Source organism: Cupressus sempervirens, chromosome 8, assembly GCF_028749045.1.
Source record: "Cupressus sempervirens isolate cs-2001-9-10 chromosome 8, ASM2874904v1, whole genome shotgun sequence".
Taxonomy (NCBI): Eukaryota; Viridiplantae; Streptophyta; class Pinopsida; order Cupressales; family Cupressaceae; genus Cupressus; species Cupressus sempervirens.
In genome coordinates, this window is record NC_143125.1 from 720,436,456 (window position 1) to 720,463,975 (window position 27,520).

At 32.4% G+C, this 27,520-nt stretch overlaps 1 pseudogene; it reads left to right on the forward strand.

Annotated features, from left to right (window-relative positions):
- The first annotated feature begins 938 nt into the window (after positions 1-938).
- On the forward strand, positions 939-27,017 carry LOC149544465 (receptor-like protein 6; annotated as a pseudogene).
- Positions 27,018-27,520: the final 503 nt, after the last annotated feature.

Genomic DNA, 27,520 nt, shown 5'->3' on the forward strand with positions numbered 1-27,520 from the left:
CTTGATAATGTTTGTCATGTGGATTCCCATAGGCACTTAAACTGTAAGTGGCCAGATGGGGTGATCATGGCTAATCTCAAAGCCAAAAATATTTATAGAATCATTGATCGCAATGAAGATATTATTCATCACATTAACACTATTTGGTATTCCTCTGTTGATGTTGATTCTTGGAAAAAAGTATTTTGATATTCTATGGATAAGTCTTGTTGAACCTAAAATTAGATGTTTTAAATGGTTAGTTATGCTTGATAGACTACCCATTAAAAAAGATGGTCATGATACTGACATTTGTAACTTATGCAAGCTCCCTCAAATAGGTAGACATATTTGATTTGATTGTATCTTTGCTAAAGAAATTTGGAATATGTTTGGTGTCTTTTACCCTATTAATGTGAATATTTTAGAAATTGTTACTGGTCATATCAATGGTCCTCATAAGGATACCAACTTATTTTGGAATATGTTGTCTTCTAACATCGTCTGGCAGATCTAGAAGTGTAGGAAGGATGAAAGGTACCAAGGTAAACTGAGAGTTCTTACTATTTTGTTTTGAAAAATCACACATCTTAAAATTTTTCTGTATGTTCACACTACTATGATGTTAGAAAAAGAGAAGCTGAGGAAATTTCTTAAGTTATGTATGTAAAGGGTGTAAATAAGAAGAATTTAAAATATTATTTAATTATTAAAAATGAAATGATATTGAAATAGACTTTCTACTCATTTTAAACAACTTATAAGAATAAGATCAGCTATTCAAGCATTGCATATTGCCCTATCCTAGTAAGACTTTTCCACTCAAGGAAGTACCACTCCCTCCCCACATGCCTCCATTCTTTATAAAACAATATTTAAGCATGGGAAGGCATATATTTAACATTCATTTCATCATCTCTTTCTTTTGAAGTTAAAAGGAGTTTTAGCGTGTAGAAGACATGGAGCGTACGCTTTCATATGCCAGAGTTGCCTTTGCAATCATTACGATATCATGCTCTTTCTTCTGCTTCACCTCTCCTCCTACAATGGCATGCACCCTCCGTGAAAGAGATCATCTTCTAGATTTCAAGATAGCCGTTGTGGATGAGGCGAAAAAGCTAAGCTCGTGGCACGGATTTAATTGCTACACGTGGAGTGGAGTCAGCTGTAACCTCCACACAGGCCATGTTTTTGGCCTGGATTTGGGTGGATACAATTTGGAGGGTAACATCTCTAGATCACTGTTTCAAATTGAAAAGTTAGAGCACCTCAATATGAGCAACAACCTCTTCAATGGTATTCTCACTCCACATTTTATAAAGTTACAGAGTCTCAGTTTTCTCAACTTGTCATATTCTAGAGATGTAAATTAATTCTCTGTAAGTGAATTGCATATGAATTTGGAAAGCTTATTGAATCTGGTGAGCTTGGAATACCTGTCTCTTGATGGAGTGAGCATCTCTGTAAGCAAAGATTGGGGTGGAGCTATTTGCGATTTATCAAACCTTCAACAATTCAGCATGTCTGACTGTGGGCTTATCGGACCAATCCCAAATTCCCTTCTCAATCTCACTTCTCTCCTCCATCTCAATCTATCAGATAATTCTTTGTCAGGAAAGATACCTCCTTGGTTTGAAAATGTGACTGCCCACTTGCTCTCACTTGATCTCTCTGAGAATTACTATCTTGGAGGAGAGCTTTCCTTGATTGCACAGCAAACATCTTGGTCGCTAACCAGCGTTGATCTTTCATCGACAGCTGTGGAGGGCCAAATTCCATCTGGTGTAGGGAATATCTCATCCTTGGAGAGTCTCGCCTTTTCATATACCAACATTGAAGGTGAGATTCCTCTCTCCATACTCAATCTCACTAAACTTGTTCATTTGGATCTGTTCAATAACAAGTTAACCGGGACAATCCCACCTTCATTGGGATCACTTTCTTCCCTCTCTTATCTTGACCTCGGTTACAATCCATTGAATACCTTGGTTTTGCCCACAATTTTAGATCTAGTCAACTTAAGATCCCTTTATCTAGACACCATCAATCTTGGAGGCTTCATATCCCTTTCCTTTTTCGATAATCTCACTAGACTTGAATTGCTTGATCTTTCATTCAATCACTTAACCGTGAGCTTTGATCCAATCTGGATACCACGGTTCGAGAAGCTCAACTTTTTGGGACTCGATTCTTGCGGTTTAGATAAAATTCCACCGTTTCTTGCCAGTCAATATAAATTGGACCATTTGGATCTATCCTTTAACAGTGTGACAACTATACCATCCTGGATATGGGTATTACCAAGTCTTACATATTTGAACTTTAGTTGTAATCAATTAACAGGTTCATTGCCGTCTAAACTAACATGTAGGACTGATTTGTACCTAGATTTGCACAATAAAAGCTTCTAAGGTGCTCTTCCTCTTCCTGTTGCTGGTGTTAAGATGCTGGACGTGAGCCTGAATCAGTTCAATGGTTCTATTCCCAGTGATATTGGTGAACATGTTCAGCATATTGTGTTCTTATCATTGTCGAGAAACAATCTCATCGGAGCCATTCCAGACTCTATCTATACTTCAGATTTGGAGTTTCTTGACCTTTCAAATGATATGCTCACCAGTGTGATACCAATGAATACTCCAAAAGAGCATCTCTCCATGCATCAATTGTCATAACACTTCTGAGTACTGGGTAGCTGCATAGTTGACAGAAAAATTGGGAGGAAAGCACATGAAACCACTGTTTGAATATAAATGTAAATGATTGCTACTTGTTTTCAAAATTGACATGACCATTGAGGCCTTAGAAATTCATTTAATAATCAACAATTTTTTGCATTTCCTGCATAGTTTTTCAATTTCACTGAGTAGTTGAGGAATGCATTTTTGAGCTTTACACACAATCTTTAGAATGCTCAACTTCCACTCAAAATAAAAATCCATGAAAAGGTGAAACAAAGTAATTTTAATAATGATATTGAGAGAATAGGAAATCACTTCAAATGAAAGAAGAAAAACCAAATCACCTAAAATGAAGATCGACACCCAGTATGAATCCCTTCTCCCCAATCGTCCCAAGATTGAACCTTGACCTTCTCAAGATTAAAAGAAGGCTTCAATTTTTTTTGTTTTTAATTAATATCCAATACTCTTTTTTTGTCAAATTGGAATTAGAGTGGGAATTGGAGCAATTCCACCTATTTGGACGGAATACCAAATCATGGATATGAGGATAAATGGGAATACCAAATTCTAAATTTTTCCAATTCCAATTCTTATTTTATGCACCCAAACAATGGATTAAATTTTTTTTAGAATTGCAAATGCCAATTCTTATTCAAATCCATGAATCAAATAGGCCCTTAGAGTTTATGCAATTCAAGAACTACGATGTACTCTAGGTAACACTTTGACTTTGGAAGGTGTAATTAGTGGACTTGCTTCTTTTGAGATGTCTAACTTCGATAACTACACACCTACTACTATTGAATATGCTTTTAAGTCACAACTAGTTCTTAGCAAAAGGAAAGAAAAAAATGCGAAGAGTGACAGTGACAACTTTGATGATGAGCTCGATGAACTTGAAGCTTTTATTGCAAAAATATTTGGAAGAGGAAAAGGTAAATTACCTATTATTTATTTTTCATGCAACAAGGTTGGTCATATTGATGCTAGGTGTCCTGACAGAGAAGACAAGGATGAGAGAAAGGAAAGCAAGTACAAAGGAAGAAGAGATGAGCAAGACTACAAGATAAACAAGGATGGAAAAGGTAACAAATCTTGTTACATTGATGAAGAAGAAATTGACATTGAATCTGAAAGTAATGATGATGAAGTTTCCTAAGTTTCTATAAAAGAAGATTCTGATGAAGATGAAAAAACTGCATTAGTCTCATAAGTGAACAAGATTGATAGATGGATAAATTATAGTGGTTGTTCTAATCATATGATTGGTGATAGAGATAAATCTGATGATATTGGTCCTTACAAAGGTATATGTGTTAAATTTGGTAGTGATATTGCATGTGTTGTAAAAGGTAAAGGTGTATTGTTCAATTGATTGGCAAGATCAAATGTCACAATGTTTACTGGGCCGAAGGACTTAACTATAATATGTTGAGTGTTTAATAGCTGAAAAAATCAGGATACATAGTTTAATTCCATCTTAGGAAAGCCAAGATATATGATGTTGATGGTAAGCTAATTGGAAGTGGTGATCAGAAAAGAGGTAACTTGTTCTATCTAGATTTATCTAATGAGACATGTTTGTTTGCACAGCAAGAAGATATTTAATTATGGTGCTAGAGGCTATGTCATGTGAATTTTGACAATTTGATAAACATTAGTAAAATGAAGAAAGTAAGAGGGTTTCCTAAATTGAAGAAACCTGAAAAATGCTATGTCTAAACAATGTCAATTAGGAAAAATGACCAAGTCTAGTTTCTAGAGAAAAACATACACTTCTAGTGATATTTTGGAATTGGTTCATACTAACCTCTATGGACCTATTGATGTTCAAAGCTAGTGTGAAGATAAGTATTTCATTCTATTTGTTGATGAATATTCTAGGATGATGATTGTGATTTTACTTAAAGCTAAATCAAATGCTTTTTAGTTATTCAAGTGGTATTTAGCCAGAGTTGAAAAAGAAACATGGAAGAGTCTGAAGTGTCTGAGATCTGACAGAGGTGGTGAATTCATTTCCAATGAGTTAAATACATTCTACAATGATAGAGGAATCAAAAGGTAGATGTCAGTACCAAGGACCCCTCCTCATAATTGAAGAGTTGAAAGAAGAAATTGATCAATAATGGATTGTGCAAGAACATTGATGATGGAGTTCAAGAATGTATCAAAGAAGTACTGGAGAGAAGATGTAAGTACTGTTGTCTATACCCTAAATAGAGTACAAGTAAAAAAAGGTACAAATACTACACCTTATGAAGTATGGTATGGATATGCTCGTAATGTGAAATATTTCAAAATCTTTGGAAGAAAATGTTATATGTTCAAAGATAATAGGAATGGAAAACTTGATGCAAAGAGTGATGAAGGTATATTCCTAGGGTATTTCACCAAGAGTAAAGCTTACAAGTGTTTAAATTATAACACTAAAAAATTTGTGGAAAGTGAAAATGTGAAAGTTGACAAGTTTATAAAAAGAAGTGACATTACATTCAATGAAGAACTTGAAGATTATAGTACATTCATCTATGTTGAAGATGGTGCTCCTAGAACTCCAAATGAACAAGCAAGCCAAGTTGCATTTTCCTAGAAGATGGGAAATGATGACTTGTGCAAAAAGTTTCCAAGCAGTAGATAGTGGGTGTCGAGAAATAGAATGGATATGCCAAGTCACAGACAAGCAATGCCGACCATCAAAGAGAGTATACTGAGTATGCAAAAATTGGACCAAAACCTGAACAAGAAAGAGGAAATGAGCTTGACATTATTTTTCAACATGAACCTATTGAAGAATAGAGAAGGAAACCACCTATGCTAGCAAAATTTGTGAGAAGACATCACAAACCTAAACAAATCATTTGTGATGTTGAATAAAGTGTTATGAAAAAAGAAAGACTCAAAGATGATACATGATTACTTTGTGAATTTGAGCCCAAATTAGTAAAGGATTCTCTAGAAAATGAAGATTGGATCTAGGAAATGAATGAGGAAATTGAATAGATTAAGAAGAACAATACTTGTACCCTAGTGCCAAGACCTAAAGACAAAAATGTTATTGGAAAACTTGCTTTACAAAATCCAAAAACTGTTAAAAGAAATGTAACAAAATGCTTGTATTAAAATTCAAGAATGAACTCTTCCAACATCCAACTAGTAGATTTGTCTTCTTCAAGGTCTTCTAGGACCTCCCAAGGTGTGCATTTAGTTAAACCAACCATCTTTCCTTCCTTCCATGCCATAACTAAGAAGTTGCACAAAATGTTGTGGAGCAACTTTTAGAAGTTGCTGACCAAATTGCAATTTTTGTATTTTTGACTTCTAGACCCTTGAAACCTTTTTGAATGGAACTAAACAGGTTCAATAAAATTTTTTAGACATAATGTGGCCCCCTGGTAACCAATATGCCTCTTTTTTTCCCCTAGTCCCATTTGAACAACTTCTTGACAACTTAGCAAATTTTTGCATTTGGGATCCTAATCAACCAACATAACATTTTATGAGTTCCAAACACTTGAAGAAGATGCAAATTCACTATTTAGGACCTAGTTGGGTCATATCCCACTTACGAATGACAAGTATAGACTTTGACCCCACTTTGACCACCTAGTGTCCCCCCTAGCATTTAGTAGCATGCACATACCTAAACAAGGCTTAGTCAAACCAACTTGATCTAAGAACACCAACACGCCACCTTAACTTGGCTAGAGTCACAACAAGCCTCAAAGAAACAACACAAACAAAGCCAAAACAAGGGTTGTTAGGTGCCCTACACTAGGATAATGATAGAAAAAATACATCCAAGAAAAAATGCAACAACTATAGCTATAGGAATCATAAGAAGAGCATATAATGTATTTCCATGAATGAAGCTCTCGAAGAGATGTAGAAGAAATGAATATTGATAACAAATTCCATGTATAAATTAAAAAATCTATTTCGAGTCTTCTCGTGTTCTAAAGATAAAGCATTTACAAACTCTTGACATGTTTATGATGACACTAAGATTCAAGATTAGACATTTACATAATGCAGCTAACTCAAGAGTCAAACTTCAATGTTAATTGTATAATAGTAATAAGAATTCAAGTTTCATTGTTCTCATCCCAACAAAAACTCCAATTAAATTACTCATAATCAAAAGTACTCATAACGTGTACTATCTAAATATAAATTAATATCATAGCCTTATTCACATGTCGAAAGATACTATCAAAGCTTATTATAATGATTCCTACCCTTATTTTGGATGCAAATTATATTAAAATGAAATACATAAAATACATAAAATGTAAACAATAAAAACAAGATATATATCATGATAACCATTAATTTCATACATGAACAAACTAATGCATTAAAGTTGTAAGTCTAATAATTTCATGTATCAAATATATATAATACATCAAATAAAAAAGGTCATAAATACATCAAATGTATGCCGAATATGTCCAGTAAAATAAAATCCAACATATATGTCCACTAATGCCTATACATGTGTGTATCCCTATATCTTCTCCTTCCCATGAGGGGAAGAAAAAAAAATCCCTAGAGGTCTTCGGTCATTGCATGGGAGGAGATGATGGGGATGATGTGGTCTTCCTCATACACTCGCTCATCCTCTTATTTAGGCTCCTCTCTAATTGGAGCTGGTACAAAAAAAGTATATATGAATCAATAATTATTATAAATTGAAATCAAATATATGGACACACAAAATTAATTATTTTCTTACTGCCATCAAATAGTCACTCTGTACATCCACCTCAAAGGTTCGCGGATGATCGAGAGTAACAAGGCCCTACAACAATTCAATCAATATAATCACTAAATCATACTTATAAATACCATTTGAAATTTCAATACTAACTATTATAAATAACAATTAAAAATATGAAAGCTCTTTCATGCCTCGGTCAATGGCTCTGAACTAGCCATCGTGGCAAAAACTCCACAATCAGTTCCAGACTGATGAAGATGAGGAGCCTTTGATGTCAACAACTACAAATCATATAATACAATTTACATGTTTTTTTATAGAATATAATATAATCAAATCAATTAAATTAACATGAAGCAAATGTACCTCTACGAAGCTCATATCATGCCTAGGCTCAGAGTCACTTGTGAATGTCGATGGTCCAGTAGAGAACAAATGCACATGGATAAATTTTTTGTCAATCCTTTATATGATTACTTAATAAATATATATTTTAATTTTAATGATTAAATTTATACATACCTGCCAACTCATCGACAAGACGTAAAATGGGATCAGGGAATTTGTACTAAGGCCATCAACACTCTTACCTTGAATTTTGAACAATGTCAAGACATGATAATTTATTATTCGTTCATTGTACATAAGAAAATGTGATCAAATTAGTTTGTTATAGTTTTAATTTACTTGTGTGTTAATGCCAAATGTCTCAATTAGGAAGTCATCAATGACTAGCCCATAATCCATAGTGTCTCCAATGTGACTGCCAAACGTGCATAAGGATCCACATGACGTGCACACATGACCATGGCACAAAGAAGACTCCTCCTCAACTAATGGATTGGAGTAATGAATGAGGGTCTGTGTCAAAGCATTGATAGTCCCTAGAGTACTAGTCTCTACATTTTCCTTTACAATTGAAGGAATAATGACATGCTCACCCTGTGGCTTGACAATAGGTGCCCTAATTATATAAGGGTCATAGTGTGCCCCTGACCTCTCAAATGATGACCCCCCACCTCTACCTCGAGAATCTAACATCTCAAAATAATTGGCGATCTCCTCGAGGAAAAATTCACAATATAATTTATTTAAGAAATAAATTGGAACCTCATGATTATTGCAGGGAGGGCCATCAAAGACCATCCACCATCTATCCCAAAAGTTATTTCTAATATCATCATGGATGCACTAGTGCATGGGAAACCTTTGAGTTGTAGGTTTAATAGTGTCTTGTTCTCTTGGATTTTTAAACAATGCACATATGTTACCTTTTGTTACGTCCTTTTAGTTTACATCTTTATAGGATAATTTTTTTGCATAGTATCTTCTTTGTTCTTCTCTCTTAACATGTCAAATATCCAACTAACCACTAACAAAATCTACCTGGCTCATAATGGACTCAAGGGAGGATTCCAATTGTGTTCTCATAGGATTAGTTTTCCTGCAAGCTTTTAACCTACCAATGATTTCTTATACTTCATTTATCCCTCTTTCTATTTCATTCATTATATTGTCTTGGGTGCCAAGAGGAGGTCTTTCAATCAATGGAGGTTCTTGCTCTTCCTCATGAGGGTTTACATTTTGATCTTGTGGAGGGTTTTTATTTTGATTTTGTTGATTAGGCTGGGGATTTGGAGGTAGATTATTCACATTTCCTGATAAGAAACTAATTGCATTTTAAATAAATAAACAAACTTGAAGAAAAACTTAAAAAACATACAAAACAATACAAGAACAAGATTAGAAAACATACATGATGAATCTGATCTTGATCTCCGATGATGAGGAATCATTTTGAGGAGGAGAACAAGAAAAGATTTCACCTTCTACAAAATGTGTGCGTGCTGTTGGTGGCAGAGGAAGAAACGAACAAAAGAAAACCCAAAAAATGAGATGGGCTATGGGTTGCAACCCATAAATAAGTATTCTAAAAAGCCCACACGCACTTTTGAAAATTTTGAAAAATAAGATGTGTGTCATATTTTTGGCACCACAAGTTGGTGCATTCGCCCTGATGTCAATTTCATTTCTTTTTGTTTAATCTAACACTTTCAATAGATTCTAGATTCAAATTTATTTTTAGAAATTCTAACAACGTCACCAAATCCTTCAACTTTGCAAGTATGATTATCAGCTCATTGAATTGGAATATTTGAAGGTTCAAGTTGCAAAGAATCAAACACCTATCTATAAGATGTAACATGTTGAGAAGCACCACTATCAACAATCCATTCTAATCATTTATAAACATTGTAACTAATAGTGAAAGCATGACAATTTTGATTTCCATGAGATTTTTTGATTAGTTTGATGATTATTCATAGGTTTCTTATCATTTTTCTTTTAAAAAAATTATTATTTAAATGACCATCTTTCCCATAATAAGTAAAATGGGGTTTTTTATTAGGACTATTATATTGATTGGGATGGTTATTATTATGATTTGTATTTTGATTATTATTGTTGTTAAAAGAAAACCTAGAATTAAATCTATTATTGTAATTATAATTAGTGTTAAAGTTATGATTATTATGATTATTATGATTGTTATTTAAATTATGATTATTATGATTATTTGGAGAATTATTATGATGCTCAATGATTTAAAATTTTGATTTTGATTCTTTGATACAAAAGCATGTTTATTAGATCTATGAGTACCAAATTGCAACAATTTATCTTCCTCTTGACGTAACAAATTTTGAAAAATACTTTAAGTTAATTGAGTAGACAAAGTAAGAATAGAAAGTTGAGAATGAACATTACTAATAAATGGTTGAAATTGTCTAGGAATACATTTCTTTAAAATAATGGTAATTAATCTAATATCAGTTAGGGTAACACCTAGACCAATTAATTGACTTGTATCAAATTTAAATAAAAATTCATCCATAGATTTGAAATCAGTATACCTTAGGTCTTCTATGCTATCTTGCATGATTCAATAGGCCTGTCATACTGTTGCTTCAAAATATCCCAAGCTTCGTGGGCAGTAGTGCATTGAGCAATTAGAACATACAAATTAAGGTTAAGAAATATACCAATGAGGCCAATGGATTCCTCTATTTTAGTGTCCCATGCATCTTTCTCATCTTGCGTAGCCAAGGAAACGAGAACTAAACAAGGGTTAGTAGCAACATTAAAAAATGCTTGAATTAGAAAATAAATGAAAGATGTGTTTTCCAAGCATGATAGTTAGAGTTACTCAACTTAATTTCAGGAATTAGAGTAGACATGATTAGAGAGAAAACAAATAACCTCCTTGATTAAATGAATGAAAAATAAATACTTGAGAGAAAAAATATTGTAAAAAAGTTAACTCCTTTTTATATAATAGTCTTAAAAAATAAATTATTTAAAAACTAAAAAAAAAATAAAAATTAAGGAACAACTACATTTTTACTAATAAATTCGGAACTTGATCTTTACATAACACCCCTTTATCTCAGTTGCACATGAAACCAGTTCTAATTACATTTCAATCATAGATCTAATCTATTAACCAACCTAATTTAGGTGAGGTGAGGTTAGGGTAGGCTAGCCTAATTGAATTCCTGGTGGGTGGGTGTGTTATGTATATGAATACTATTCAAGTTAGTTAAGAGCGGTCTTGGATGCTATTAAGGAAGGGAGGGCTTGGGATTAGTAGCTAGCCTAAAATTAGGCTAGGTCATCACCTCAGTTCCCTAACACTCTTTTTGACGTCCACCTTTGTCTAGTGCACTATTGGTCTCTAATATGGTTTCCCCATACCTAACCTTAGGACCTTGTGAAAAAGCAACGCAGTGGGCAGCCCGAGTGGTAGGGGTAAGAGAAGCCCGAAAAAATGGTAGTGCCAGTGTTGATGAAATAGAAGGTAGACCTTAGCCCTAGCCACATAGGGCTAAGGTAGTCAATAATGTGCCACGTGGATGGGACCTAATTGTTCTCTCGATCTAAGCCCTAACACTGACTATAAGTCCCACTGGGCCTTTCTTGGGAGGGTAGTTCCGTTTGAATAATTAACTTGACTTGACTGAGTAACTAAGTAGTTTGTTAGTCAAAGTGAACTCCTATAATCAGTGTGGTGCAAATTGGCATGGGTGGTCCAGCAAACATGTGCGTTTTGAGGTGCCAGCCATCAACTATCCTGGTGATTGCAGGCTAGATAGGGAGCCAATTAAACTTGCAAGCCAAAAAAGATCTTTAAGCTAGGTGCTTCACCTTCATAGCCCCGTAATTTCCCTAGGGCCAAGCTTTGTTGATGAATCTGTAGGAACGGGAGAGGGGACCCGCCACAATTTAGCAATTAGGAACCACAAAAACTTTGGGATAAGAGGATAAGTGCAGAATTGGCTACTATTAGACATTTTCACACAATTCATGCCAAAGGAACGGCAGGGGAGGTAAACCACTCACTGGAGATCCATCATTTATGATTGCAATTGCAACTTCTCGACGAATAGGCCCAACTATTCTCCACCTATATCCCTTCACCATGGCAGTGCTATGAGGAATAGGCATGATCTCGCACATGGGGAAGTCACACACTGCATGGAGACATTACCCTTCTAGAACTAGTATCTTGCCAACCTAATTTTAGGATGGGAAAGAGGAGGATACTAGTTTACCACCACCGAGAGAAGTGGAAGATTCTTGCTAGCAAAAATCAATGAGTAGTGTAAGTCCATTTCTCATGAATTAAGGTCCATCCACTGGAACTAGATTATTGGGTGGTGGAAAAGTCTACTCTATAATAGTGTGGGGACAGAACTAAACTAAATTCTGTAATTCTATACCAATCCAACCCCCCTTTCATAATTCTATACCCATCCCTCGGTGGTAGGGACAGAACTAAACTAAAGGGTCTTTATTCTTGAGAAATCGTATAATAACTGACTTTATTTGCAATATAAATATCCCATGCATGGCATTATTAAATGAAGCCAAGTGCGTCCAATCCAATATCTCGATTTTGGGTTTTCCATAATCTCAATGGTGTACCTGCCTGCTGTTAATTATAGTAGTGGGAATAGGTTGGACCTTGGCAATATTCACTCCCACTGCTCATCACTTCCACTCCATTGGCATGAATCCACTTTGAACTAGTCAATGTGGGGGAGATACGATTGTTATGTATTGACCTAGGTAATGGGGAGGACAATTCATCCCCATTGCGGTAATTCTATAAAAAAAATTATCTTCCCCCCATTCCCCATTTGTTTGCAATATTTCCACCTACTACCTTAGTCCCTGAGTATAGGTGTTGGTACCCCCTAGCCCTAGAATAGACTAAATATAGCACTTTACTAGCCTTTTGAGGGCTTATCAATATGCTATCTGTAGGCCAGGCTAGAGCCATGGGTCCCATCAACCGTAAACCAACTACAGGTCTGAGTATAGTAGGAATTGCTCCACCAAAAATTGATATTTGAATGGAGAGACCGGCATAGAACTATCCCTAGACTAGCAAAGCCATTCATCATTGGGAATCACATTCGCTCTATGCCTATTCTGATCAAATAGGATTCAAACCTAAACCAGGTAAACCAACCACCCAGGTGACACCACATTTATCTATTTTTGTAATATGCCTTGCCATCCATCTAAATAGCTAAGCTAACTGAGGCCCAATACCAAACCTTTCGAAGGTGCGTGGTTTTGAAATGTTGCAACTTATTATAATATTTTTAACAAAACAATGTTATAGATAAAATATTAAAAACTTTATTATTATTTTAGTTAAAAAATAGCAGAATGAAATGAATGATAGACTGATAAGGGTAGAGTCTAAACCTATGCTGATGTATTCTAAAGATAGATTTAAAAATAAGATTAAACTATGCAGATAAAAGATGTAGTAGAGACGTTACAAGAATGCTCATAAGAAGGAATAATCCTCTGTGATAATTTGGTGGAGATAAGGTTTTTCCAAGAAGACAAATGTTGAGAAAGTTATACAAATTACAACCATTTCAGAGATACTTTCGATGCGAGAGAATAACTAAAAAACTGAGAAAAAGAAAGTAACTGACAAAAACAGATATATGAAAGGCCAAGCAATAATAAGAAATGCTTGATAGAGATACTCTCCAACAACGCTACTAAAAAAAAGATCAGACAGTTCGTAAAGTTAAGGGAGCACCAAAAGAAATGGAGTGCACCTCAAAAGGAGGATGCACAAGAGATTAGTGAAGTGGGGTAAGTCACAAACAAAATAAATTGTAGCCTAACAAATAAGTAAAATTTCTTTGAATAAAGACCTTCCACTATGCATGGTTGAAAAGAAGCTAGTAGGAATGTGCTAAAACACACATGGCAGTAAATAGATAAAGATAATTATAGGAGTGCATTGTGGTAAAACAGATTCTTTTTAGCACAGGATTGTTGGTATCCTACGATTTCAGATAGGATCACTTCCTTTGACTTGTCTTGGCATCCCTATTGTTGTTTCCAGGCAGCCACGTCTCTTCTAGAAAAATTTGATTACCAAGCTTCAGGATAAGGTAAATCATTGGACTCATAGATGACTTTCTACTGCTGCCCGGGTATTACATCCAGCCAAGAGGAGAATTTTTTTGAGGATCCCAAAATATAGCTAAACTGCCCGCACTGCCTGTTTCCCCAACACACTCGCATTGGCCACGAGACCAAATACTAGAGGTATGTTGGACCATAGACTTGACAGAGAGCTTAGTCTCTTCCTCTTTTCAGTTCATTAGGTTCATGCATATTCCTCGTGAATGGAATAGAACTATTGATTGTTTAGCCAAATGGGCATCTAGTCATGATCCCGGTTGGAATATTAGGGATAGGAGGCAACTGTCCTTTGAGATGGTGCAAGAATTTGATGATCTTGTTGCTCAGGATCAAGCCCCTTGTTGTATTCCTTTCTATCTTAATAAATTTTTACCCCTCTTTTTGCAAAAATAAAAATAGATAAGAGATGACAATTCTTGAGAAAGGGTGAATAATCGCAGCTATATGAGCAAACTTGGGCCTTCAAGACAAAGAACAGAGACAATGCACAAAGACAACTTTAATATGAGTTAGCGCTTATTCACAAAAACTTAAAAAATGCAAAGCGTTGTTTCACAAGAAGCACTGGAAAATTTTAAAAAAGACAACAGTTTGAGTGAACTCGACAGTTTATGCATGAAAAGGAAGCGAATTTGGAAGGAGACACGGGGGGATCAGTAAAAATTGCAAAGGAGACTGGGCACAAAGATTGGAAGCTACGTAAGGGTCCCTTACTTGCAAGATGAGAGGGCACGCTACACGCTACCTAAGGAGATGATTCAAAAAAATGCTATAAAAATGAAGAGATATAAATATAACTATGTAAATGAAACCAGAATGAAACCAAATTCAACTTTCAGATTATATGAAAAGAATTGTGAAGGAAAATACATAAATAATTATTTTAATTGTTAGATTTGTATTATAGATAGAGCAGTAGATAAATAAAGAGAGAGCCTTGTTGATTTAGATTAGCCAGAAAATACGGAATATTATTACAAAGCTTTTAGTGGTATGAGTTTAATGATAAGATTCAATTTCAAAAAGTGCAATAGAACTTGAGAAGTTAAATTTGATAAAAAAGCTTTTATTGTAATGAAATAATAATAAACTTGTTATAGCAAGGTTAAAGGAATATCAAATTTTTGATGAGTATAAAGATACTACTTGAAAATACAAGAGATAAAAGAAATGAAAATATAATGAGAAATCTGCATGAGCAAACTTAATTTTGATATTTCAATAAAACCAATAAGATTAGTTTAACAAAATAGTTCTAAGGGTCCCTTGTTTTGGTAGCTTTCTAAAATAAGAGAAAAATATATACATGTATTTTTTTTGCAATAAAATAGCTCTTTGGCAGCAAGCTTTCCAAAGGGGGTTAGAGAATGAAGAAAACTAAAAAATCCGCACACACAAAGTGTTAGAAAATAATAATAATAAAGGCACCTCTCAAGAGTGTCTCCAAAGTGGTAACCTTCACACAAACTCAAAACAAGAATTAGGAAGCTCTTATACCATGGAGTAAAGTGAAAAAAATGAAGAGCAATGAAATAATCCAAGTGAGTTTGAAATGAAAAATAGTTACCATAAAACTTTTCACCAAAGAGATAATGGAATTAGAAAACTCCAATGAACAACCTCTAAAGAATCAACAAGAGGAAACAAGGATTTTGAAAGGGGAAAAGTAAAGAATAACCCCTTGTGTAATATTATGAATGAGGCTAAAGCCTATGGAAAAGAGAGAGAGAAGTAGAGCAAATAGCTCATTACAGTAACATCAAAGTGATGTGTAAAAGAATGAGAGAGAGGCATCTCTTTTATAAAGATGAGAAAGGAGTTGTATGTGGTTGCATGTGTAACTCTCATTTCTATGAATGCCACCATTCAATATAAGTGTTTGCAAAGTGTCATGATCCTCTTAAGGAGGATAAACCAATTTCCTTGTAAAAGGAATTACAAAAAATGAATTGTCCTCACACATAGACAAGAGGACAAGTAAATGACATGTCCTCACATGTGTACTAAAGGAAAAAATACATGAAGGATACCTTGGTTTATCCCAAATTAAATAAATACAACCAAGGAAAGATTAATAACTCTAACAAACTCTAATACTAAATTTAATTGAATACTAGATACATTGTTTCACACACACACACACAAACAGATAGATAGATAGATAGAGAGAGAGAGAGAGAGAGAGAGAGAGAGAGAGAGAGAGAGAGAGAGAGAGAGAGAGAGAGCGTTACAAACTTTCACCCTTCTCTCATAACCTCATAATAAAGGGTGAAGTGACAGGGAAGAGACGAGGTAGACAAAACATTGGAAGTGATGGAGATATGACATATAGCTAACAATAATGGATAATTAGGGTTCAAGATAAACACACACACACACACACACACACACACACACACACACACATATATATATATATATAGAGAGAGAGAGAGAGAGAGAGTGTTATTTATTAAAAAGTAAACAAAATTTAACTATAATCCTAACATTGAATTAAACCAAATTTAAATCTAATGTTAACATTGACTTTACACTAAACTAACTTACCCTTTATCAAATACCCAATAACGTATATTTAAAAAATTAAACAAAATTAAACTATACTCATAACATTGAATTAAACCAAACTGAACTCTTATGTTAAGATTAACTTTATACTAACCTAACTTACCCTTTATCACACACCCAATAAAATATTGTTCCAAATACTAAACCTTTTTTTAAAAATACTTGCAAATTTAATTGAATGCTAGGTACCAAGTCAAACACAAAAAAAAAACTAAAGGAAATGTGAGAGGATGTGTAAGAGAGACATGAGGTAGAGATAGAGGGTAAATTGGAGGAAGAGATGGTGAGAGTAGGTGGGGTACATGTTAGAAGGAGTGGGAAAAGGAGGAGAGAGTGAGACACGAGAGGTGGAGTCAGAGGGTAAATAAATGGCAACAAATGATGAGACAATATGATAGCTACTATGGTTGACTTAGTCAATCCATGCATTCAATTCAAACATAATGCTAACCATCATAGAGAAGGTATATAGGATAACCAAAGATTAATCTTGACCATATCATTGAAACAAACTGAATCCAATTCACTATTATGCACAAATCCAATTCTCATTAAGTACTAAAATGGAAGGTTTCTCTAGACCTGACTAAAAATTAAACAGAACCCTAAACTAAACTCCATTGAATAAAAATCTTAATGAAACCTAAATTTTATCAAAACATGACCATGAAAATGTAAAGGAAGTCTACCCCTTTTCACAATTAAATATTAAGATAAATTATAATCTAAACCTAACCATCAAACCAAATATAACATTACCAAAATATCCTTTATTGCTCTAAACATAAATGAAATCTTATCATAATATGAAAATAAATTTTGATTGATAGAGACTTATAAATTAGAATAAAATAAAATAAATTTATATAATGAATTATAATTTTAAATCTTGGGAATCACCCATCTCAGATGCTACTAGCTATATGTATTATATGTCACATAATATACATAGAGAAAGTCTATAGATATCATGACTTTAATTTACTATATATATATATATATATATATGTACATATATGTGTACACATATGTGTACATATGTGTACACACATGTGTACATATGTGTACACACATGTGTACACACATATGTGTACACACATATGTGTACACACATATGTGTACATATGTGTACAAATATGTGTACACACATGTGTACACACATGTGTACACATGTGTACACACATGTGTACACATGTACACATATGTACACATATATGTACACATATGTGTACACATGTGTACACACATGTGTACACATATGTGTGTACACATATGTACACATATGTGTACATGTGTACACATGTGTGTACACATGTGTACATATATGTGTACACATATATGTACACATATATGTGTACATATATATGTACATATATATTTATATATATGTGTATATATATGTATATATATGTACATATATATTTATATATATGTATATATATATGTATATATATGTACATATATATACACACACACACACACACACACACACACACACACACACACACACATATATATATAGTTTTAAAATATAAGTAACACATTTCATCGTACTAAATAATTGAACGTTATCAACAAAATCAATTATGAATGTATGACAAATGCCACATAGTGTCATGTATTTGTTGTTATCATTTTTATAGTAATTGAATATTAGAATATAAATAATGCATTTAGTATTTTTGTTATAATATTATGTCTTTGTAATAATTTAAAAAAAATTCTAAATTAATTCTAATAGATTAAATAGATATTGGTTCAAGTGAAAAATAAACATCTTGAAATACATTCTATAATACCTTAGTACAAACATTATCATACGGAATAGTCTAAATATCTTATTAGGATAAATGTTGGATTAAGAAAATAGATTAAAAGAAGGTTTACCAAATTCATTTATGGCATGGTTTAAATTTGATATGGTTTTTAAATGTTAAGTTCACCACAAAAGTTTAATAATAATAGATTTGTTATTGCCTCTTTAATTCTACCGAAATTCTAAAAAATGCTTCATTGGTTGAATTTGAGAGATATTAGGAGATTAATTTTAATCTTATAGATTTTTTATACTAATATTTATAAAATCAATATTAATATCAAAGTAGAAAAGGAAAACCTAAACTAATATTTACCTCAAAATCTTGCCTAAAGAAAATCAAGATGGAGGAAGCTTGAGGAAAAGGGGGTCTTATAAGACCAAATCATATCAACCAATTAAATTTTAGGAAAATAATGTCTTTAACATGTAAAATTGATAAATAAATAAATAAAATTTACAAAAATTTAAACGATCCAAAAATAGTTATCTTTAATGGGTGGAAATTAATTTGGTAATAGGAGAATGTGAATATAACAAGATAAATCATGTGGTAATAGAAATGGATTTATCATTCATTTTAAAGAGAAAATTTTATTTTGATAATAATAATAATAATGGCAATAATAGAAACATTTATTTGATAAGTAGAAAATATGACATGAGAAACTAATTTAGAAAAATAAAGTATTCAAACAAATTAAATAATTAAATAAAAAATAATGACTCATTTTTGTTTATTTATTCAAAATTTAGGCTATGGACTTTTATTGTATGATTCTTTATATATTTAAATTGATTTTAAATGCGATTGCATTGAGAGTGCTAGATTTGGAAGAATTTGTATTGATACTTTGATGAAATTTAACAATTTAGAATTTTTCAATAATCTTTCAAATTTCACATTACCTTTTATGCAAACTAGTTTACATTTAAGAAAAGTCAAACCTTGTTGGATGGACAAAAGAGAATGACTCTAATAATTGTTAAATATAAAAATTGAAATATTGAAATATACTTAGATTATTTTGATTAATGGTTGAATAGATTAATAAAATACTTATTGATTAATTTTAACAAATAAAATCAACAAGAACAATAAAATTAATTAAAATATTGCACATATTCTACCTTACTTAATTTTGAAACATAAGCAACACATTGCATCCTATTAAAAAAAAAAAAACTTTTATAAACAAACTCAATTATGAATGTATGATAAGATAAATCATGTCTAACTAAGTTTGGTAATAGAAATAGATTTATCATTTACTTATTATTAATTCATTCTTGCAATCATAAAAATAGAATTATAATTATAAATCTTAATAAAGTATACTTATTTACAACATACATAATAATATTTTATGGTTAAGACTACAATTAATATGATTATTATAATTATATTTATTATCAAAAAAATTGTTATCACTTTTGTAATTAATGTAACTATAATATTATTAAGTTTAGACTAAAACACTCATTGAAAAATTACAGATTAAAGTTCTCGTCTAATAATTACATATTAAAGCTCTCCTTGAACCATCACTATAATTTGCAATGACAAATACTATCCACTATGTGACACTTGTTTATTCATGGTTGAAATGTGTACACTTAGATTTTTTTATGAGTGCAATGAAAGTGATTTGCGCATATGAGTGATTTTTTCACCTTCTAGTTAATAATTTCCCAATTTTACATGTTGTAATTCTCAGTTTTATTTCTTTAGTAAAACATAAATATTTGGAAATAAATAATAAGTTTTATATTTTATAAAAGGTTATCAAGCTTTTTTAAAGTTTTAGAATTGATATTTTGGCACAATTCAAAAAGAAAATTGTAGTTTTTAGTAAATACTTAAAAATAAAATATTTGAACAAAGTCAATAATTAAATACAAAGAAATAAATAGAGTTATTATCAAGATTTTATATCAAGTTTTATTATTAAAATCAATTGTTTCATGATTAGTTAATAGATTTATTAGAAATTGATTAAAAGCTTATTAAAAAAAATTAATTAAAAACTAAAAATTAAAAATATAAATTTAATTAAACAATTTATAATTAAAAATATTTATCAAATTTGAGTAAATTGGAAAATTTGACTTTTAATGAAATGTTAATTGAGATTGCCTCGAATTGATTTTTGTATAGTGTTTGAGTTCCTTTTCTTTATAGTTTTTTATCCTATAGTATATATAAATAAAGGCATAATTTGTAGTCTTTTCCATCATTTTAATATTTGTATTATTAAATTTTACATATCTTATTTCAACAATTTCAACATTATAATGCAAATTTGATTAATAATGATGAGCTTATTAATTGTCAATTTGTTGATGATGCTACCCTTTTTTTGAGTTCTCTAACAGAAATTTTAAAGCCTTGCACGCTAAAGTTGATCTATTCTATTCTATTTTTGGTGCTCATATATCTCAAGCCAAATCCATTTGCCTAGGATGGGAAGAGCAACCTCCTTGCTGCTTTTCTCAATATAACTTCCAATGGGGTGGTCCCAGCAAGATAGTCAAATATCTTGGCATCCCCTTCTCTATTGAACCCTCGCTTAAAGATATATGGTCTTCGATGAAGGAAAAAATTGATAAGAAGCTTAATAAATGGCATAACAGGTCCTTATCTCTTGCTAGCAGAATTCAAGTTTGTCAAAAGATGTTGTCTTCTTATAGTATTTATTATTCCTCTGCTTGGATGTTCAATAATTATCAGATTTTAGAAATCCAGAAGGCTATCATGCACTTTCTTTGGTCTGATGGTAAAGGTAATAAAAAGATGCATGTGGTCAAATGAGACTGGTGCCATACTGACAAATTCCTTGGGGGGCGAGGGCTTAAAGACCTTAAAATTCAAGGTATTGCCTTATCTGCCAAATGGATCTTTCACTCCATGGAGGGTAATAATCCTTGGAAGGTGCTGGTTAGGCATAATATTGAAAGAGGTTTTCCTAAAAAAGCTAGGACTTGGATTTTGTGATCTTATTGTTGGCAATTTCCCGGTCACTGTCCAATGTTCTGCTATTTTCAAATCCATTTGGAGATCCTGGGACCATGTAAAGAACTTTACCAACAATAAGGATTTTTATGATGATAAGCAGATCCATTTGGTGGAACTTGCACCTGAATGGTAAACCCCTAGGCCTCTCCCAAGGATGTTTTGCCAGGTTATGGGCTAAAAAGGGTATTTCTTAGTTTGTTGATCTTTTTGAATAGGATAATATCATTCAATGGGATGAATTCAAGAATAAGTATAATATTCCTGGTTCGCACAAAAAGACCTATAATATGATTGTTCAGGCTACTAAAAATCTTGATACTGTTTGTCATGTGGATTCCCATAGGCACTTAAAGTGTAAGTGGCCAGATGGGGTCATCATGGCTAATCTCAAAGCCAAAAATATTTATAGAATCATTGATCGCAATGAAGATATTATTCATCACATTAACACTATTTGGTATTCCTCTGTTGATGCCGATTCTTGGAAAAAAGTATTTTGATATTCTGTGGAAAAGTCTTGTTGAACCTAAAATTAGATGTTTTAAATGGTTAGTTATGCTTGATAGACTACCCATTTAAAAAGATGGTCATGATACTGACATTTGTAACTTATGCAAGCTCCCTCAAACAGGTAGACACATTTGATTTGATTGTATCTTTGCTAAAGAAATCTAGAATATGTTTGGTTTCTATTACCCTATTAATGTGAATATTTTAGAAATTGTTACTAGTGATATCAATGGTCCTCATAAGGATACCAACTTATTTTGGAATATGTCGTCTTAAAATTTTTCTGTAGGTTCACACTACTATGATGTTAGAAAAAGAGAAGCTGAGGAAATTTCTTAAGGATGGGCATGCCATCTTTTTCTTCTATGAGCTAAAGCATGGTTATGAGTGGAGGAGAACCCTGGACAACTTGCGGACATTCGAACAAACTTGTAAAAGACTGAACAAAGAAATCAGGAAGAACGTCAATACTAGGAAAGAAGAGCTGTTTATGTTGACTCAGTTATAAGAACATAAGAACATTGTTTGGATGGAGGGCTCGCTTGGTTGGACGACTTGGGTTGATACCCACTATGATGTCCTTCATTAGTTGTTCACTACTTCCTTTTGACCCTCTTTTGTATTTATGATTCTATGATTTCATGGTGAGGCCTTCCCTCTTTGTTGATACTCTCACTGACATTTTTTTTTTTTTTGATCTACCTATAGTTAATATAAAAAAAATTGATTAATAAATAGTTCCATGCTTCCACTTTTGTGTGTTTATCTCTATACAAAAATTTATTTTCCAATTCCAAACATATAAAGTAAAAATGAGCATGCATTCATACCAAAAAAATTACTTGGTCAATAACTTTTAATTTATTAAAATTAATGTGTTATTATAGTATAATTATTTATTATCTTAGTTTTATTAAATCTTATCAAATCTACTAGAAAGTTTTTATTTAGATATATGCGATCATGATGAAATAACATGTCTAGTTATGTATGTAAAGGGTGTAAATAAGAAGAATTTAAAATCTTATTTAATTATTAAGTACCATAGATATATTGTAAAAATAATAAAATATTTTAGAAGGAATATGTATTAAAAGGAAGTAAGAAAACATAAAGATATTAATTTTATTATATAAAGTGGGAAAGAACTGTCATCTACTATGAAAATTTTTGAAATGGATTTTTTTTTTTAAGATGAATGATTGTAATGTAAATAAATATTTGAAACAAAACTATCCTCTTAATTTAGATTACTACATTCATGAATTTTATGAGCCATAAAAACATTGTAATGATTTTATTTCAAATTCAAATAAATTTTAATAACCATCAATGGCCTCATGAACCCAATTCTTATCCAAGCCAAATAAATAAAGTTTTATAAATTCTTTTAACGATAAGTGAGTTGAATAGGTCTCACTAGTTTCTTACCCACTAACACAGAAGCTTGTAATAAGGTCGCTCACTATCGAGCAGTTAAAAAAGCCTTGGACTTATAGACAAGATGTAATTTAGTTTCCAAACATGTATTGGTATGGGAATCCTGATACTAAGTTCACATAATATATTTCATAGAGATATGAAATCTGAATTCAAAAATCTGATTTGAATATAATGTTTCATATAGATGTTCATCTCACCTATACGTGTCAAATTACCCATTTCATATATAATCAAGTCTTATGTGACTTATGTGACTTATGTGACATGAGAAGGATGTAGACGAAATTTGATAACTTAATGGCTCTACATGATATCGATATGTGACATACATCAAACATTAAATGCAAGATAGAATTTACTGTTTCTTTTCTAGAGAAGAACTTGAGCGAAGAACTAGATTAACATAGTTACAAAATAGAATTTGTATTTTAACATACTAAATCTTTTGTTTATTAATTCAAGTTTTTTTTTTGATAAATAGTTCATTAATTATTAAATCAAGATTTTTAAAATTTGTTTTTTTCAAATATCTTCTATTTGGCCTGCCTTTCAAATCAAATATTTTTAAAATATTAATTCATATTTATGTTAAATATTATTTAAAGTTAAACTTTCAAAAATATAATATAAATTATATTGTTTAATTTAAAATTTCAACACAAATATCAAATCAATATCTAATTTGTTTCAAGATTATCCATTAGAAAGAAAGCTTAAATTTAGAATGATTTTATATTTATAGCTTGAGGATCTTCTTTATGTCTTTCTTGCAACAATTAAAAGAGAAAATAATCAAATGGTGGTAATCATAAAGAAAGAAGATATTTGAAATTCCATTTCATGAATAAGTAAACTAGTTAAATTTTAAATTTTATTATAAATTGAATTGATAATTTCCTTATAAATATAATAATAACATGAAATGTAAATAATATTAATCCAACTTTAAATATTATTTCTCTTTGCATTAAAATCAAAATCTATTTAGACATGTTCAATATTTTTGTCATATAAAAAATTAGGATTAGAATATTAATATGTTTGACTTTGATATTGCTTAATTTGTAAGTCTAAAAAATTATAGAAACTCTAAAAATCTAAGAACAAGATGGCCTGTTAAAGCTTTGCATTATATATCATCATACCACTTGTTGAGATACATGAATATTATGGAGACGGACTTTTCCACTCTGTTTTGAAGTCAAGAAAATTCTAGAAACCCTTAAAATCAAAGAATGAGATCTGTCATAAAAGCATTCCATTCCATACCATCATACCATCCTCTTACTTTTCTACTTATTAAATATGAAATGATGTTATTGAAACAGACTTTTTACTCATTTTAAACAACTTATAAGAATAAGATCAGCTATTCACGCATTGCATACTGCCCTATCCTAGTAAGACTTTTCCACTCAAGGAAGTACCACTCCCTCCCCACACGCCTCCATTCTCTATAAAACAATATTTAAGCATGTGAAGGCATATATTTAACATTCATTTCATCATCTCTTTCTTTTGAAGTTAAAAGAAGTTTTAGCGTGTAGAAGACATGGAGAGTACGCTTTCATATGCCAGAGTTGCCTTTGCAATCATTACGATATCATGCTCTTTCTTCTGCTTCACCTCTCCTCCTATAATGGCATGCACCCTCCGTGAAAGAGATCATCTTCTGGATTTCAAGATAGCCGTTGTAGATGAGGCGAAAAAGCTAAGCTCGTGGCACGGATTTAATTGCTGCACGTGGAGTGGAGTCAGCTGTAACCTCCACACAGGCCATGTTTTTGGCCTGGATTTGGTTGGATACAATTTGGAGGGTAACATCTCTAGATCGTTGTTTCAACTTGAAAAGTTAGAGCACCTCAATCTGAGCAACAACCTCTTCAATGGTAATCTCACTCCACATTTTATAAAGTTACAGAGTCTTAGTTTTCTCAACTTGTCATATTCTAGAGATGTAAATGAATTATTTGTAAGTGAATTGCATATGAATTTGGAAAGCTTATCGAATATAGTGAGCTTGGAATACCTGTCTCTTGATGGAATGAGCATCTTTGTAAGCAAAGATTGGGGTGGAGCTGTTTACAGTTTATCAAACCTTCAACAACTCAGCATGTCTGACTGTGGGCTTATCAGACCAATCCAAATTCCCTTCTCAATCTCACTTCTCTCCTCCATCTCGATCTTTCAGATAATTCTTTGTCAGGAAAGATACCTCCTTGGTTTGAAAATGTGACTGCCCACTTGCTCTCATTTGATCTCTCTGAGAATTACTATGTTGGAGGAGAACTTTCCTTCATTGCACAGCAAACATCTTGGTCGCTAACCAGTGTTGATCTTTCATCGACAGCTGTGGAGGGCCAAATTCCATCTAGTGTAGGGAATATCTCATCCTTGGAGAGTCTGGCCCTTTCATATACCAACATTGAAGGTGAGATTCCTCTCTCCATAGTCAATCTCACTAAACTTGTTCATTTGGATCTGTTCAATAACAAGTTAACCGGGACAATCCCACCTTCATTGGGATCACTTTCTTCCCTCTCTTATCTTGACCTCGGTTACAATCCATTGAATACCTCAGTTTTGACCACAGTTTCAGATCTGGTCAACTTAAGATCCCTTTATCTAGACTCCATCAATCTAGGAGGCTTCATATCCCTTTCCTTTTTCGATAATCTCACTAGACTTGAATTGCTTGATCTTTCTTTCAATCACTTAACCGTGAGCTTTGATCCAACCTGGATACCACAGTTCGAGAAGCTCAACTTTTTGGGACTAGGTTCTTGCGGTTTAGATAAAATTCCACCGTTTCTTGCCAGTCAATATAAATTGGACCATTTGGATCTATCCTTTAACAGTGTGACAACTATACCATCCTGGATATGGGAATTACCATGTCTTACATATTTGAACCTTAGTTGTAATCATGGAAGTATCCCACCCCAAGTAACTGGTCTTCCAAATATTCAGATTCTGGACCTTTCTAGAAACCACTTTTCAGGGCCCATTCCAAGTAATCTTACAAACTTGGTTGCAATAGTCAATGCATCACAGAGTGATCCAAACCTTCTCGAAGAAGATACTTCAAAGGTATTTACAGTAAATACGGTGTATACAAATAAGATTGATATTTCCTGGAAAGGTCGGGATGCTGATTTCATCAAAATCCTTTTCATTCTTAAATGTATTGATCTCTCCAGAAACAACTTATCAGGAACCATTCCTTCCCAAATGGGATCTCTTTGAGGCTTGATAACTCTTAACCTTTCAAAGAATCATCTAAGCAGTCAAATCCCCAAAACATTGGGAGGCATGGAGCAGCTAGAGTCTCTTGACCTCTCGCTAAACAGGTTGAATGGAAAAATCCCTTTAGAACTTCAGTTGCTTAGCTATTTGGAGATATTGAATCTATCTTACAACATCTTAGAAGGAAAAGTACCCCTTGGAGGGCAGTTCCTAACCTTTGGGCAGTCGTCCTACTTTGGAAATCCTAAGCTAAGTGGGATTCCATTTAGCAATACAACATTTTGAAACAACTCTGCTAACTATGGAAACTGCACCAGTATTGAGACAAATGGTGAAACAGAGAATTCAGATGATGAAATGGTGGGATGGGCAGTTGGACTTGGATTGAGTTATGGTTTGGGATTCGCTACTGTGATTGGAATATTGACATTCCATAGCAGGGTCAGAAAGAGAGTCTTCAATGTTTATGATGCTGTGATTTTAACTGTTGATATGTTTATTAAAGGGCCTAGGTGAATGTAGAGGGTTTAATTAGTATACTGCTACTGCAAATTCCTACCTCTGATCTTGTAAACAATTCAATGAATAATATGCAATATAAATAGATATGTAAGTAAGAGGGAATAGATGAAAGTAATACTATTCTATGGAGGGTTTTATTAGTATTTGGCTAGCGTAAATTCCTGTCACTCATTCTGTAAACTTTCTAACGAATAATATACATAACAAGATATGCAGCCCACATTTATATCTTTTCCAGTAGAATGGGTTTTCTTCTTCAAGTGGGATATTTAAGCGCAAGATGAATCCCAAATTCTATATCAATAAATAAGTAATTAATGAAAAATATATATTTGAAATGGATTAAATTATTACATTTATTTTCTTAAATTATTTTTAATAATTGGGATTTAGAATTAGTTGAGTTTGTCTAATTTATTATTTCAAATAAAATAATAATTTTGGAAAAAAATGTATCTCTCTAGTTAAAGCAAATTATTTTGGAGAGCTATATTAGA